At 48.9% G+C, this 17,965-nt stretch overlaps 1 protein-coding gene across 1 annotated transcript in view; it reads right to left on the bottom strand.

The window, feature by feature from the left end:
- The window catches only part of LOC128878619 (kin of IRRE-like protein 2), a 161,551-nt gene that overhangs the window by 142,668 nt on the left and 918 nt on the right, over positions 1–17,965 (bottom strand). The gene's annotated exons all lie outside the window — the stretch shown is intronic.

Genomic DNA, 17,965 nt, shown 5'->3' with positions numbered 1-17,965 from the left:
AACGCGAATTGTTTTATCCCCCATAAATATTTCCATCGACTATCTCTCAAGAGTTGCGAGATCGAAGTAGTATCCATACTAGAAGCTGGCAAACTTTTTCTGGAAATTCGATTAAAATCGTGATGTACGCGTGGTGGAAGGTGCTCGTATTTCCCTGTCAGAGGAGACCCAGATCTATGACGACGCCAGCAGAAAAGAAGACGAAAGCATCGTTCGACCAATGGTTCGAAAGCGTGGACGCTTACACAGGGAAGGGTGGCTTAATCTGCCATAGTGGCGTCAGAAGCTGTGCGGGGACGCATCGGCGAACGAAACGGTCGACGACTCCGAGTGTCTCTCGCCTTGTCGTTGTATATGCGGGTGCACCAACTCTCTCTCTCTCTCTCTCTCTCTCTCTCTCTCTCCCTCTCTCTCTTGCGTTACGACATCATAAATTTGTTACCCAGCCCGTTAACGGAGCCTCGTGAATCACAACACCGGACACACGGCGTTGCTCGTCGCTCGGCCGTGTTTTCGCGAATTTCCATCGCAAGATTGCCCCGCACGGGCGATTTCGCAGCAGCTTAAGTTCATTGCCCTCTGTTTCCACGAGTTCGGCGTTATTCAGCCCTCCCGGGGCAGCTGCTTCGGTCAGAAGTTAAAGGTCGGCTGGGAAGAAAAAACGAGGAATATCCTCGAGTGGAGGACTCAAAGACTCGAACGCTCTGTTCGAGGTTTCTACTTTGTCTTCGCGCATCGTGGCTCGCGGAGAGGGAACGAAACGCAATTATAACGAGGCCAAGACAAAAGATCGCATTCCACGGGACCGAGGCTCCCGAAGTCTCTCGGCGGGAAAGTAACCGCCGGGTTAAGACGCCAATTACCGAAATGCCGGTGCGCAGACATTCGCGAGGGATTAAATTGCTACAAAAGTGGACCACCGAACGAGACCACTCTTCCTAGGAACGGGCAATTACCGTAAGGAGACGCGAGGAGACAGAGCCTCGCCGTAAAACGCAAATTTACGTCTCCTCCGTGTCTTGATTTGCTCATCTAATTAAGCGAATTTCGCGCGGCTTTCGGATCGTTTCCTGCGCGCTGCGGAACGGAAGCTAATCCGACCAATTAGCGGCACGCCTAAATTGAATTCCTGGCTCGATTCGACGGGCAGAGATTCATCGTCTCGGATAACCTTCGCGATCTTCCTCAATCGTTACCCGTTCTCGTGAAATAACCTTTCTTTCCCGGCGAACCTCTCATCCCTTAATCCTTACGCTTAAACGAGTATGCGATTTTATTTTATTTTACGTCGTTGTATTTTAATATTCTAACGTGTTCGGTCGTGGGGACTCGAAGCCTTCGAACCTAAGAGAGTTAAAAATTGAAAGGAGGTTCGATAAACGTGTAGCTCGACGCTTTTGATGCGCATATGCGCAGCTACTTCTGTATTTTCTGCACTTCGCCAACAAGTGATCATCGATGAATCCCTTTGAAGGTTACCCGACATTTTTGAAAAATAGAGTACCATCCACTCGGTGTTTCAAACGGATCTCAAATATCACAGAAAAAAAAACGCACAAAAGTTTCCCCGGTTCCGCCGATCCTACGAAACTGTAAAACGTCCAACTGCAAACACTTGCAACGTAGCGGAGTAATCTGACAAATTTACGAGCAGTGAAAAAACCACGAGGCGTGGGAGATGTAGCGGATTCCGTGTGGACGCGCGTGTCCTTCTGTTTCTGGTCCCGATGGAATAAATACGAGCCACCGTCTGGAACGGTGCTCGTAGCTGAATTGCCCCTTTATAGTGCGCGATCTTGTTTTCCCAAGGACGCAATATAGTTCCACGAGAGAACGAGAGAGTACCGGCAGTTTTCATTTCGCGAATATTCTTCATTAAGGCACGTTCTCAAAGATGGAAGCGAGCCGCTGCGACACGATAATGCTTCCATCCGCCAGATTGCGAGGATGTTGATCGGGTCATCGTAAACTTTTGAAATGAAAAGCCCGGACGGATGATACCGTCAGGAATGACGACCGTTTTTCGAAGCTACTCGATAACGTCGCAACATTTCGTCCATTTGTATACTTTCAGTTTAGCACCATCGCCCTGAATACGCGAGTATTACGTTACGTTTTTAGTAAACCAGCATTGGGGATACTTAAAATGAAATCACCTCTGTTTTTGTTTATCAGCTCGAGCTAAACTCGATGCTGGGATTTGCGATACGGATAGAGAGTGTCATGTTTTTGGAACATCTGCTATTAATATTAATCCTTTGGACAACTAATTAAGCTAGGGATTAGAGTCGGTATTGTAGCTCAATCTCTATCCTCTTCGAACGGTCCCTTGGAGTTTGACTAGTTTCAATTTGTTCTGGAGAAAAGGAATAACTGCGATAAATAACCTATAAATTTCCCTCAGAAATATACGACCAACACATGGTGTCTTCTTGTCAGAATATTTAACTTGTTCAAATAACTTCGTCGTCGAAGGATAAAATAACTCGTGCGATACGAGAAAGTCTCACTATTAGGAAAGTCAAGTAGGGGATATGTTTTTGCGAACTGTACGTGCTCAAACACACCCTGTATGCGATGGCTAATTAATATCTGGAATACCAGAGAACAAAAATGACTATAACTCGCAAAGAAAGACTTGTTCGGACCTTTAAAATTGGTTTTCCTCCCGAAACCAGTGCCGAAATGGGTCGCAGGTCTTACGATGTCACCTATATCTAATGGCTAATTAAAATCTGGCGCCGGTATCGATCCTGGATGCAGGGAGGGCAATCGCGCTGCTCTCGCGACACTCGTTCCCGAGGACTCGTTGATTCGATACTTCGGATCGTCAAACTTTCCTACGGGGACTCGAGCAAGGATACCCGCGACAATGCTGATTTACTCCCCGCGGGAAATGAACCGTTTAAGGGAGGATAGGCGGCGGGGCCGTAGACTCGGGATTACTTTGCGGCTAAGTTTCGATTGTTCTTGTCTAACGGTGTGTTTCGCGAAATCCCAGAGCTGTCGACCGAGGGAAAACCGAGATGTCTCGTAGACTCGACGGCAACGGGACACTATGGAAGCACCGCGTACACAGAGTGTGAGAAAACCTCCATAAGACGGAGGTCCTCGGAATCAACGTAACCAGGACTCGGAGAGAATAATCGCGGAGAAAACATGCGCGACCAACGAAATTAATCAGGCAACGGATACCGAGCGACATCTTTCGCAAATATTTCCTTCCAGCATCCAGGGGGATTATCGACTCCGCATAACCCGCAGGAGAGGCGGGAATACCTTTCAGCGAGGATAAAAATCGATCATTAAATCATCCCGACGATTTATTCTCGAGCTTTCTTCGAATGGTAATCTTTTAATTCAATTGCAGACGAGCGACTCGGAATTCCGTCTTTCGAGCCGAGTCTCTCGCGCGCTGCTATCGCGTTTTGCATCCCCCGAGAGGAACGTGGGGGGTTGCGATTCGAAGGGGAGAAAACGGTGGCTCGGCTTTCGCGGATTCCTTTCGTATTACTTCCCCGTAACCCGAGCGCGGCCTCGCGGAAGCAATTTTCCCGTCAGCGGAATCGAGAGAAAAAAACCGGGCGACCGGAGACGAGCTCGTCGCGATTGATTCCCCACGGTGGTTTCTGTTTGTCGACGATCTTCCAGTTTTTGTCCACACGCCACGCCAGAGGCCGAAAGGGAAAGGGACAGCCAGCCGATCCCGCTTATCAGTAAACGATACTGTCGTTAATCTCGCGTTTCGACGTCTGCACCGCTATCCCTCGAAATTAAGGGGACAAGCGGTCAGATTTATTCTCGCGACCGTTGTTCCACGAGTTCACGTCCCAAATTTGTACAAATTCCATGCGTCTCGCGTATTTTTCCCCGGGGAAAAGATAACAAGAAACATACGAGGCTAGAATTAATCTGCGCTCGTAAGGCAAACTAAAATGTGTCTAAAAAAGAGAACAAATTTTGGAATAGCTTTCTTGCTTCTGTTACGAGACAAGTGTAGAATGTAAACACAACTATAGACACCTCGATCAAAACGTTACCGTATGAAAAGAAAATGGTATTACTCAGATATTTTTCGTCGTATAGCGAATCGTGGATGAGACGAGTAAACGCGTGATTAGATTCCATACTTCGGAGCGCAATTGCTAAAACGGAAATACTTTCGGAACGTAATTCACGAGTCGCGTCGTTTTGCCTTATAACCGCAGAAATATCGATCAACGAACGACGACGCGTAATTGCTGCTATCTGCCGCGAATAGACACGTTGCGAGCGTGCCGATGGAAATTTACATAACACTCGGCGCCGATGATTGGACCACCGGGACATCAGATTTCATAGAACCCGCGAGACTGCAGCGCGTGCATGTCCCTCGTTTCGCTTCGACCCCGCTTGCCCCCGTTTCGAAACGTCATTTTTTCCCGCCGTCCAAAAAATTCTATTATCTCTCTCGCAGCCTCCGAGGCGCGTCGTTTTTAAATCCGCAGCGCCGACATTTTTACAATCCCACGTGATCGACGTAATGCTACATTTATTTGCGAAGAGGCAATCCGCTCACCAGTGATTTTATACAATCACCGACTCTATACTTTTACACTAATCCTTAGAAGCCTGAGTTTCCAAATTAAATTTTAAAAAATATCAATGTATTATATTATTTTAAAAATTTTGACAGCTGACGTTTCTTTTTTTAACTTTTGTTCAAAAGAACATTAATGGTAACATACATACAGCCAAATATTAAAAACAAAGCAATCGCAAGTGTACAGTTAATGTATCCGATTCGATGTAAGTTACTTCATTCTTTACAATCAAGCATGGCTCCAAAGTCGCACCTCCGTTACTTGTATTTTTGAGGTCTCACTCAATTACAAGTTTTTACCAAAACGGCTCAACCAAGACGTAGCAGCCGTTACAGCGAACGTATCGGTTCGGAACGTCCATTCCGTCGACTGCAAGGGAGAAAAGTTGCTCGCGGAGGGCATCGACGCTACGGCTCCGCGGAAACTTGGGTTATTTCGACGAAAACTCGTGGATGCACGTGTTCCTTACGATCCAGTTGAAAGCGAGCCATCGTGCCGCCATCCCGGGAAAAGAGAACCACGGTATTCGACGGTGTTATTCCCGCACGTTCTCGACCGACTTGGAGAGGACGAGAACGAGACTCGATTCCCGGCGAACTTTTCGCATTAATAATTCCATCGCGCGTTCGGAATTATAAATCACGGGCCCCGCGCTGAGTCCTCCCTATTGGAAACGTTTGAAATTCCGAAGGTTCCCGAAGAGGATGGTGCTTGGATTGCATAGGAGCTCGTTCTGCAGGATTCTTTATACCCGCACGCGTCGAAATTTCCGCTGGACGCGCGCGCGCAACGTTCTCCTCCCCTGAAACTCGCCGAGGCCAGACTTTCGACGGGGCACGCGACGTCCCTAATTGCTAATCCGCGTGCCCTGGATATGTATATTACCCTGCTCGTGTAGGAACGCGCGTGCCAACTCCGCATACGTAAATTCGCGTAACGAGACCCAATTTCGCGCCCGACGTTAATTGGCGTTTCGCCGATCAAAAAATGAATCGCGGTTCCTGGCCGCCGTCTAAGCAATCCCCGGCGATAGCGTGCACGAGCCTTCGCCTGGCACGAACCTTTATTCTACGCGCGAATTAAACTTACGAGCTTTCTTGTTGGCGACTTTTTATCGCCGATGGAAATTGAAACACGCGAAAAGGTCCGAGAAAAGTCCTCTTAAATAGCCGTCCGTAATCGAACATCTTTCGACAGGCCACGTGAACGCGTGACTTCTCGTCGTAGATCATCGGGCATTTTAAAATCCAAGGATCACGCTTCCGTAACCGCGTACGATTTGCATGGAGAACGCTGTTGGGCATCCTGGGAGCTCCCCTGGAACCGGTACCGCGGTCGCGTATACATGCGGATATAGTTTTTCAAAATTGTCGTAATTCCCAGTGACAGGGCGCAGGCAGTTGCAGCTGTTGCAGCTCCCGGGACGGGAACGGTGTGCGCACAGGGGCATAAACTATGACAGAATGTGCCGCAACCTCCTGCCGAGAACTTTAAATCCCGCAGCTACGCCGCTGCATAAACTTGCTACCACGGTCTTGATCCACTCCGTGAATCCGTGTTCACCGTACGTGCGCGTGCAACCGTTACGAGATCGACGTCTCTCTTCCGCGAGACGACGAAATCGATGCTTAGTTTAGCATCAGTCTTTGCCCTGCAAACGCTGGGAACGCAACTTGCGCTAACTCTCGATTCCATGTCATTTCAAACATTTGGTAAGTGCCGTCGAGGCGACGTTAACCCTTTAACGTCCGCACGTATACGCGGTCAAATGTCGCCAGGGCCCGGCAATACTTTTCTTAATTAATTTTAAAAAACTTTACGTAAAAGCGGACGCTAACAGTTGTTCTGGCTATCGCGCGTTAAATTGTCGATACAGATGTAACGCAGACTTAACCCTGCCTTCGTTATCGCAATGGTTGAGAAGCGAATTCCTCATCGATTTCCAATTTTCAAAGTTCCTTTCTCGAGACAATAAAATTATACGTATTCCATTCATTTTCGAATAAAGAACCACCCCCTTCCTGTTACGCGACAATTCTACCATCCGCGTATACCTCCATTGTTGACGCGGAATAGTAGACGTTTGAATCGGAATATCAGGCGTCGGCAAATATTAAGCAGACGGGTACGACAACGAAGAAGAACAATCGAATACAAAGAAAGCGTCAAAGAACGTCAGGAGAGCGGAATCCTTCTGTGCGTTTATTATCTTCAGCCGAAACTCTGTAGGTTTCCGGTCGCCAGGTGAATCGACGGCAAAGGTAACGCGAAACGGAGCGAAGATGGCAAAGAGAATTCCGCGCGGGACGCGTTAATTAACGCGGTAATAAAGTTTTTCGCAGTTTGGACGCGCAGCCATTCGCGGAGCGGCCTCGCTTCTAAGCGGAGCCTCGGGCGCGGCCAGAGTCCAAGTTCTGCGACGTCTCGGAAAGGAAATTTCATTCCGGGCGTAATTTTTCCAGACAATACGGTGATTAATTTCCTTCTAATTGGGTCGTAGTCTTGCGCGAAAACGGCCGTCGGGCGACAGCGACGGGGGAGGAGCCGGAGACTCTTTATCTTAACGTTCCTGAACCGTAACGTCCGCACAAAAGGGGTAAAATTGCGATCACGAGTCTTTTTTCTCCCTTTCGGACCGTATTCCCGTTCGGCTGTCAGTTTTCTACCGACCGGTTCGTCTTTTACTCCGCTGGCGTTTGAGTAACTCTATCAGCCGATCGCGATCGAGTGGAGAACGAATGCGTAATCTTGCTGGCAAAGATTTGCCTCGCATGCGCATTACGAGCAGAATTTCATTGTTTGTTTATTTCGTTTCTTTCCTCGATTATTGTATATGATCACGCTTCTTGTATACACGAGAGAAACGAAGAAGGTGCTATCGTGGTACCGTTGGATATAAGAGACACGGATACTACAATTCCGTGTTTACTATTGGAAGCAAGGAATTGGCTAGAGTTGGGCTCCTGGAATGAGACCTCCCGTAGTCCACCAGCGAAACCCTAAATGCGTCTCTCTGGAATCGACATTTTTAATGCCGATCGTTGCGTGCCTTTCTTCCGTTTCCCGTCTCGCTTCGTTTGGCTCGGACGGAGTCGATAACGCATCGAACCGTGAAATCGCCGCAAATTTTCCGTCGTTCCCTTTTCCCTGGCGCGGGTAGAGCTCGTCGAACTCGATGTACCGGAGAACGGGAAACGGACGACGCGGAGGAGCTCGCCCTCTCGACGACGTTTCGCTTCCTTTTCCCGGCGAACCGGAAATCAATCGCACGCGTAACGATGTTTGCCGCCGCGCAACGTCGCGTGAGACGCTCCGCGAGGACGACCCGTCCGCGATGGATGAAATTGCCCGTCGAATTCCGTGGCGGGGCCCGTTCGAGTGCTCGAGTGCTAAAAGGAACGCGTCCGGAGTCGGTTAATTGAATCCTTTCTGGCCGCCGAGGGCCATGGAAATTCGCGTGAGTCGCGTGTTTGCCAAGCTCTGTAAATCGATCGACTGCGACGACGTTTTATCGTCGGTGGACCGAGCGCGCTTGTAACATTCGTTTGTTTGCCGCCGCGTTTACCACGGCCCCGATCTTTGTGTATTCCCAGCAATTTCATTTATTCGGTTCAAGCGTTCGCGCACTCGATTACCAGAAACCCCGTCGACTGTATAAAATAACCCGTCGGATCGATAGTTTCGGATCCTTTCGACGTAGGACACGTCATGCTATATCGCACGTTCCACAAGGTATCTAAAGCTGCGATTAAAAAGGGCCCGCGAAATAGACGATCTAAAATTTCAAGAAACGATTAGCTGTGTTTTCCTTGCAGCCCTCATCGAGAACTCATTACAGAACGATGGCGAATGGGTCTGCTTCGCTGACCGTTCGCGATCAATCCAGCGACAATATCGTCGCTCGATTGCGCGAGAACGCGAGCCGCCGTGTTCTCTCGATTATCGGAACGTCTGTTTTCCGAGCGAACGATTATCCGAGGCAAACGGCGCGTTCGGTACACGTGTCCGTGCTCGCGCCTACTACGCGTGCATGTACAGGAACAGAGCCATTGTACGCCATTCACTGCCTCCCGCGACCGGGATAAACTGGCTGGTTAATGATCGCCGCCCCGGCCAGATTCAATTCGACCGACTTTCTCGCGATATGGGTCGACTAGAAAATAGAGGAAAACACGGCGATCGACGCGTCTGCATACATTTCATTAGCAAGAAGAGAACGTGCACCGCTGCGATTCGCAACTACACATTAACGATACGTACAACGAAAGCACGCGGTTCGTATCCAAGGAACGATTAAACTCGTCCGAAATTGGTATATCGAAAGGTGTTAAACTCGCATCTAGGACGCGTGTAATTTCTCGGCTCTACTCGCGCCATTAGCAGAACACCTGAAACACGTTTCCAGAATCCGAATTCATCTCGGATGGGGATTATTTGTTCGGCCCTTGCGGAATGAAAACACGTGGCGCGAGTTCGCAACTGCAGTTACAGTTTCCGTGGACGTAAACTCGCAACCCACGGACCGGATTCGTCGCGCGGAACGCTTCTTCGCCGAGATCGAAGCCGCAGGGACGGAAAAGCACGGGGATTGGATCCAGAAAATGGAAAACGGAATATAGAAAACGGAGCGGCCGATCGAAATATTTGGTCTGGAGGAGGCGTTGGCCTCGGCCGTAACGGGGAACCAGGAGTTATACGATCGGCGTTTGCGTCGTCGACGTCGGCGTCTTCTGATTCGCTGCGCTGCCGTTACGCGACGCTCGGCGTCGAGGGCGCTCGTTTCTCGCCGTAAAACCCTGTCGAACGTAAAAAAGGAGCGGGACGGAATACCATTTTACGAGGCATCCATTTGAATTTACTCACTGTAAGGACATTCATCGCCCTTGTATCGTCGGTCTGACACGCGAGAGGGCGCGAAACTCTAACTGAAAACGATTTTCAACTTCCCGCTATCCGGTCGTCGAGATGCGAGGACGCTATTTCTGCTCAAAGTGCAGCGTTTACGATGAAGATTGCCTAAAAGATAGGGCGTGTATGTTTCGGGGTTCGACCCCTTACAAAAGGGCAATTCGCAGTTGCAAGTTATCTCGCCCTACGGTGGGCAATAAATTATATCATATATTTGTGTTTGCAACTTCATCGAAACACAAGTATTTCATTCAAATTCGTTTTTTTTTTTTTGACATTTAACTTCCAGCAGAAATTTGTTTTGGTTCTTCAGTGAAAAGCACTGTCATCCATATGTGTGCGACGTGCCGATTAACGCGTTAAACGGAAGATGATTAAGTCCTTCCAGAATCATCGTTTCGTGTACCGATGAAACTGGAGCTCCAATCGACGCCGTCACGCGCGTCGAAGCGCGTCGAAGCGGTTCGAAACCCTATAGTATAATAATGGGCGAAGATAGGCAAAATGCCGACAGAGTGGCCTACAAATGCTAATTATAGATTCGACACGGTTCGAACAATGCGTCCGTTTAGATGGAATAGCCGAGGATGTCTATCCTTGTGTTCGGAGAGGAAACTAAAAGCGTGCAAATCGATGCGCCCAGACCCGATGGAAGCCGCGAGAATAATGCTCGCTGGGCGTAAGCCGAGCAAGCCGTTTAAAGCCGCGACTCGATTAACACGGAAGCCCGCGGATTCGTCAGTATTTTCTGCTATCCGAACGCTTCATCCCCCGGAACTAAATCACGGATTACAACGAGCCTCGTTAAAGGGAGATACGCATTTTGCTGCTACTCGAACACGTCCATCCGATTCCTACACTGGCAATCGCCTGATAACTAATTCGATCGAAACTTTCACCGATACCCAAGCACGTCGACGTGTAGTTTCTCGGGCAACTTCTCCGACACTTTTGGCGCGCAGTCGTCGGCACCTAGCTCTTTTCGATTCCCGCCTATTCCTTGTCTTCGGCCATCGACTTTTTTCAGGCTGAATCTACACTTTGGAAATGGTAGGTAATTCTGGATGACTCTGATTGGAAGATTTTTATCCAGGGGTCGTTCACCCTACAGTACTTTTATCTTCTCTATCAATGGAAACATTTATCCAGAAATAATTATTTTTCAAGTCTCTGAGTGCGAACGTTCTCTCCAGATGCTACAGAAAATGGTAATACCTACTACTTGATATATACTGTCGCGTCACCTCCATTCGATTCGTCGCCGCAATCTCAATTTGCGAAATATCGAGGCAACGGGAATCCCATGGAAGGCAAAGAAGGCGATCTCGTCGTCCCGATTCACGAGCCACGTTTTATCTCCGCGAGCGTTTCTTCTATTCCGCCGTAATCGAATAGAGGATTCTAGGAAAACTTTAACGAAATACACGAGCGAACCGGTGGGATAGTTCGCGGACCGTGGCAAGAGACGAACGTAGCAATTACTTAAAAGCTTCCAATTGTTTACGAGCTGGCCGGAGTTTATGGGATTCGCGACCCAACAGGTGGCGGAGCACCGGGCAAAACACACGCCAGGCCGCGACCCCTTTTCAGAAAAATCATTCTAGTCTGCATTAGACTTTCAAATCGCTGGACACACCGGATAACGCCGTATTCCGCTCTATTCCTGTATAATTCACCGCGTTACGAGCGCCATGTAATTGTTCCGAGTGCACCATGTCCGAGAAACGTTTCCGTCTCACGGAGCGGAACTCGAATCGAATCACGAAATGTACGTCTTCGAAACGAGAAATACATTTTCATTGTTGTTGGAGCAGAAAAGACACCAACCAGGTCGTTTAATTCGAACCTTCCTGCGAATACTTTGGAGAGTTGATGTTGTTGCAAAACGACGAGCCTCGGTTCGAGAAGGTCGTCGACCAGTGATGTCTGGAGCCGCGTATAGTTGAAAATGAAATCTAAGAATTCTCAGCAGAATCTGATATTTCCAGGATCGAGCAGGAGAGCAAACTGGAGTGGAAGCCGTCAAAGGATGCCGGCCAGGTTCGTTAAAGATCGACGAACAAAATGGGAGGCTCTCCATTAGCGGACTAACCGAATGAGAGGGTGCAAGAGCGCTTTGAATTTCCTCGTCTCGTCGAGAATCGTCGCGGAATCGCGGGACTGCTCGACGCTGCGAGCCAGTGTCCGTTTCGTCGAGACGCGGAAGAGAGAGAAGCACGCGAAGGAGGAGAGAGGAACGACGCTGGTCCATTAAATGGAATCGCGTACAAAGGGAAAACCGGGCCTCCCTTGAACGGCACGTCGCGAATCCGACGATATTGTTGTCTTTGTTCTTGCGTGATGCTCCCAACGAAATGACCCAGAGGCCGAGATTCGAGCGTGGTGCCCATAGTCGTGGCTACCACAGAGTTTGGCGGAGACCTAGCGAATTCGAAGATTATGCTTCCACGGAGTCCATAAACGGGTGCAACGATCCTTATGTCCTATAGGGCTCTAAATACTTTTCAATTGTCAAACAATTCGGAGAAGATAACAAATTCGTGATAATATATTTAATATAAAAGTACCCCTCCGACGGTGGCAGTCCACGTGTTTCCGAAGTCTGATGGAACAGCATCGTTTCCGCGGGCGCACGGCTGGTTCGGGTTTAATCAAAGTTGGAAAAGACTTTCGGCGCCGCTCGCGAGCCGCGGACGCGTTGCGAACTTACGATGCTGAGCGCAATAATCCAAAGACTTCGCCACCCGTGTGCTTCTTCCCGTCGATCGAGTCGGCTCTCATCAGCGAGACTCATGGAACAGACCAGCACCGCCTTTCGGGAAATTCAATCCTGCTTCCAATTCACCGGGAAACGCCCTAATGCGCATCGAGGCTCTCGCGTTTCTCAATTACCCGACGTTTTCGTCGCGACTAACGCCGTGGATCGCGTTACACTCGCGAGATGCCGTGCCAATTTTTCCGTTTCGCTCGCGATGAATCTTGTCGGCTTTTGTATTAATCTCGAATACAGACAGGCATCGATTCGGAGTCGAATAACTACTCGAGATCCTCCCGATTTCTTCTTTATATTCGAAGAAGTTTGCTGCGATACGAGCGTGCGAATGGTAGCGGAGAAACGACTCCCCAGAGATGCGAACGAGCGCGGCGTTTAGAGAGGGAACGCTGCGGCGAAAATGTCTCGGAAAATCTAGAAAATTGGTTTCGGTATCGAACCATTGTCTGGCGGATAAAAAAAAACACGCCAATGGGAATTCCAGTGAACACGCATCCACGGAAACGCGCGTATGTAAGCGAACGCGCTAACGAGCCACGTGCGCGGGCACATTTAATCGGAATAATCGCTTTCCCGCGTGTTTTCCGTGTCCGTTCAAAGTTTTCCCGCCGTCAGACACCAGAGAACCATAGGAACCTCCGCGATTCGCGCAACGAAATACGGTAAAACCTCGATTATCCCAACAATTTCACGTGGCAACGAGGGAAACAAATACTCTGTGTAACGCTACCCATGTTAGTTTGCACTCTGCATTCGTTACGCTTTATGTACCGCGTGTACGTATACTCTTTTGTCGAATGAGGAAAATGGTGTCGACTCGCGGTTATTTCAAACATCTCAATCGAAGCACTCTATTTTCACGAGGAATTACATACTTATAGATTACTGTAGGAAATAATGTAGGAAAGAAATGATGAAACATGTTAAAATATGTTTATCGGAGAAAAAAAAGAAAAGGATAGGAAAAAGCACACAAATTCGTTTCGACTCACGGTTCTCGCTATACGACTCGCTAACAACTAACTGGATTCAAAACGACGCGACGCAATTTTCGTCGCTTTTCACGTTAAAAATCTAGTCTCTCCGTCGTCAATTATTTGAGAGAACGAAGAGCTCCGCTACGCATCTAACGAAACGAGCCACCACAGACTAGATTTCAGAAACGAGGGCTCCAGAAGAGCACAGCGAAACGAAAACGGAGGGACAAAGAAGTAATAATCTCGGCGCCGCGCGGTTTCACCGCGGATCCAAAGACTCGGGCTAAACTATACATATAGCCGAACTGGACTTGGAACTCGGGGATTAAAGCTAGTTCAAAACCGAGCCTAACTCCGCTTTGCGGTTCCTCACTTCTCGTCCGCGTAGTTTCACCACTTTGCGGCTAACTTCCGACCCACATTTCGTCCTGCGAGAGTTAATGCTCGTTAACGGTAGAATTGGCGCACAAAGGTGACTGACTTTCCACGCACGGTTGGATGGACCTCGCGAGTTTCGCCCATCTGTCCCGCGGACCACGTGAATTTCCAGGAAAAGGGACGTTCGCGCTGTTCGGAGAAACACCGAGTCTACTGTAACGCATCCCGCCCCCCTAAAGCTTTGTTACGAAGCAATTAAGCGGTCGAGAGCTTCCAGAACCAATCGGACATCGAAAACATTGTCTATGTCTATTGAAGACAATTGTCTAAATTAAATGACAGGTGTGGTGTTGCTTATTATCACCTTCGATATACTATATTATAAACCGCGATTCGTTACATGTTATTACGATGTCTGTTTCCTAAGGTAAAATCTGCATTAAAAGGAACAAGATTTGAGACCGTTGAAGCTGCGAAGGAAAAAGCGGCTAAAGTTCCTCTTTGCCGAGACGACGAACGTTCGATTTCCACGAATAATAAATGTACTAATCGAATTCATTTATTTTTTCATCCGTTATTCCTAGCAACGTTTGTCCGACACTGATAGGGAGTTATTTACAAGAAAATTAGGTGAGCAAATACTCTTTTCGCCCGCTGGAAATACCGATATTCGAAGACGACGTTCAAGATTCCTTTTTAGGATCGGCGAGTTATGAGAGCACGGGAGAACGTTCGTTAGGAGGAGCAACGGGACGTAAAAACAACTTGGACTCAATCGAACGAGCGACACGTAGGTACACGAGCGCGAACGCGCACACAAGCGTGGACGGTAGATGTTTTCTGAGAACACACGGGTCGCGAAGTCACGGAGTGCTCTTTTACCGCGCCAAGAGGGTGGAGGAGTACTTTTTCGACAAAAAGAACGGATCCCCGAGAAAATACGAAAGCATTCGGAATCCGTGGCAGCTAGGTATCGGTGGAGAACCGCGAAGAAAATGTTTGCCGAGTCAACGGAACGTGTTTTCGCGGCGCGGGTGGTTTCTCCGGCACCGATGAAAGACATTAAAGCACGGTGGGAGCCTGGTTAATATTTAAACGACTCCGCCGGCACTCCAACCGTGCCCGAGGCCCGCTTCTCCTGTTTCCTTTAAATCTCGGACGTAGTCTTCGCGTCGAAAGACCGGCGAAACCGTCGGCATCCTTGGGGAAAATCAACCCATCGACAGGCTGCGGAAGAGCTCGCGAAAAATAGATCCGTGGAAGCTGGCGATGTTGTCGCACAGCTCCCTCGGTATTTCATTCGATTTAACTCAATTTTCTTAGCTGTGGTTTGGAATAGGGATCGGCGAACCGTGACTTGTTGTTATTCGCGATGCTCGTCGAATACTTTTCTATTACGTCGAACTAGTCGGGAGGTCTAATAAAAACGAGAAACACGGAATGTTCTTGCGCATCCCGTCGATTTCCCCGGCAAAAGAAAACACGACGGGAAGCGATCGAACCAGCGCGAGTTTATCGGTCGACGAACCGGACCGGTGTCAGCGCGATTCAAAATGAAATTTGCATCGGCGCCGCTTGGTCCCGGAAGTCGCAAACGCGTTCTGATTAGAGCCAAGTTTTCCGGCGCTGGTCGACCAAGGACGAGACGAGGGAAACGAGGGATCAAGGAGGGGAAACCGGTTGGAAAAAAAAAGCTAAAGAAAAAAAGGCGGAGACGGAAGAACGGGAAAAGATTTGCCTCGGCTAATTGCATAAGATATGCGATTGTTTCATGCATATTCAGCGGGTCCTCGAGGTGGGAATGGCTGATCGCTGTTCCTTCCCTTCTTCTTTCCACCGTTTGTTTCTTCCTCTCTCGCGAAACGCCGCCTTCTTTCCCTGAAAGATCCCTTCGAACGAGTAATCCGATCCCTAAGCCGCGAAGTACGTCCTCGATATTAATCGAGTCCTCGATCTTGCGCTTCCAGCGACATGCACCACCGCGGCGCGTAGCTCCCTTCCTTCACCGTGCAGATACTCGCCAAATACATTTCCTTGGCCGTCTATCTCGCGCAAATACCGTCGTCGAAAGGTACATGCAAATGTAAATATTATCTACGGATAGCAACGAAATCGATAACGAGACGTTTTAACGCTATTCACGCCATTGCCGCGTGAACTTAGCACGCGGGGGGTGGCGAAGACCTCCGCGACTCGGAAAACAGATTTATCGTTGGTAATGTCGCGAGATGGAATTCGTTGGACGAAGAACGTCTTCCGCATTAAATCGAGAAAACAATGCTTAATCTATCCGTATTGAAAAATAAGAGGAGGAGGTGAAGTTGAGGTGGAAAATCGCGCTTCGAGATAGAACAGCCCCGGTGAAACAAGAGCAAACGAAATCAGAGATTAACCGAGAACAAACTGCAAGAACAAGCGTAGCGCAAAGGGTTGATCAACCCCTGTGTCGATCCGTCGAAAAAGCAGTGATACATCGTGCTAAAGGGGATCGCGCAACATCGATTCGCGAGTGTGTGCCGTGGCAGGCGCGTTCAAAGACTTTTCAACGGTATGCAAACGCATATACCGGGCACATATGCGCGGCCATCGTGGCTAATTGATAAACAGCGCTGTAGTTTCCGCGTCTGCGCCGACGAGCGAGTGCAAATTCAGCCGCTTTGTCGAAAATCAAAGCGACGAATCTGCGAACTAATTAAATACTGTTTTTGATACGTGTTGACCGCGTTGGTCAGAAATCCGTCTACGCCGCCGCGGCTCTACGACGTCGATGGACTTCCAACATCGCGCAACGATCGTTACACTTATTTATTCTAGCACGGAAAAAATTCGATAATTAGAATTTTTATCCGTGCGCGATCCCGACGAACGGAATAAACGCGCGTCGTTTCGTATTCAAGAAAAATCTTGGAGAATTCACGGCGGCGCTCGAACAAACTTGCCAACTTTCCGTCTGTTTCCTCCCCGCCGACGAACGGACCGCAATAATCGCGGATCCTCCAAGTTTCGTTAATGCGAGAACGTTCTTCTCGACGGAGCACAATTTCGCGAAACGGAGGCGAGCTTCTCGAGACGATTATCGGATTCCAGGGGAACGCGCGTTCGCCCTGCGGATTTTCCATCGGCGGACGTTCCTTCGAAATATCGGCGGGATGATTGATCACGAGAAAACTGGGTTGCGGATTTATTTATCTTTTTTTCATTCTTTTTCGTCGGCCTTTGTTTCCCCGTCGCTACGCCCTTTGTCCGCGTTCCCGACCGATTGCGCGTTCGCCTTTAGCCTGCTGCCTGAATTTCTCTACCTATGGCTGCCGTTATTTCCTGCATTTTCCTTCGCGCAATTGGCATCCTAACACCCGTTCGAAACGCGAATTTTCCCACGTCGCTATACAGGGTGACCCGAGTTATTCTTTACACCTGGGTAAGTGTAACTAATGTGCGAATTGTGTTTTATATTTATTGTAAATCGCGTGCCTCGAAGGGTTAACTCGTCCTTCTTCTCCAAGAAAATTCCTAAACCATATACCATACTTCTCTCTAACAGAGACAACGAGCCAGCCATCGAGGATCTCGGAAAATGTTCGTTCCGTTCCGATAAAACGGACAGTGGCTCGAAAAGCTCGTTGGACTTTTTGTAACTAATTCTGCTCGCGTCCGGCGCACACGTTCGCTCGCGCTTCCGTTTCCATAGCTGGAATTTGATCAGAAACGGATGAATGGATCCTCTCGAAACAACGATGATTGATAGCAAAAGTTCCGTTTTTACTGGCTTCTTTCTATTTTCGCTGGCTCCGCGTACGTGACCGCGTTAACTCATCGCCCGGCGCGAGCAAAGAAAACACGAAACACGTATTTATACTGTGTCCCGCGGCCCTTTCCCCGACATTCAAACGGAACAAACGCCTTCGAGAATCGCAGGGCCGCGAGGAATCGAAAAAGAACAAGCGGCGATAGGTCCGGGATAAAAGAACTCGCCGTGAGGGAAGGCAAAGGGCTCGAAAATTCCCGATATCGTGTAGGATTGGCTTCTCCAGACCGAAAGGGAAGCACGAAGGAAACTCTGCGAGATTTGGAAATCGCAGGAGAACGCGTAGAATCCCTCGGCTTTCTTCACCGGTGAATGGCCTCTGACAATAGTATTGTGTTTCTTAAAAGCACGTGCTGGGACGATGCGGCGAATCGCTCGCGCATCCGTGAAACCACTCAGCCTGATTGAGGGAACGCAAGAAGGGTTCGTTGTTGCGCGATCGGATCTATACGATTCGATTAGCATCCGGTTCGCGGACAGCTGGTACCGACCGTGACGATGCTACCAAGACGCCGAGAACGCGGCAAAGATTTAACACGGT

This window comes from Hylaeus volcanicus, chromosome 1 (genome assembly GCF_026283585.1).
Source record: "Hylaeus volcanicus isolate JK05 chromosome 1, UHH_iyHylVolc1.0_haploid, whole genome shotgun sequence".
In the NCBI taxonomy this organism is placed as follows: domain Eukaryota; kingdom Metazoa; phylum Arthropoda; class Insecta; order Hymenoptera; family Colletidae; genus Hylaeus; species Hylaeus volcanicus.
This window is presented reverse-complemented; position numbering and strand designations above follow the sequence as displayed.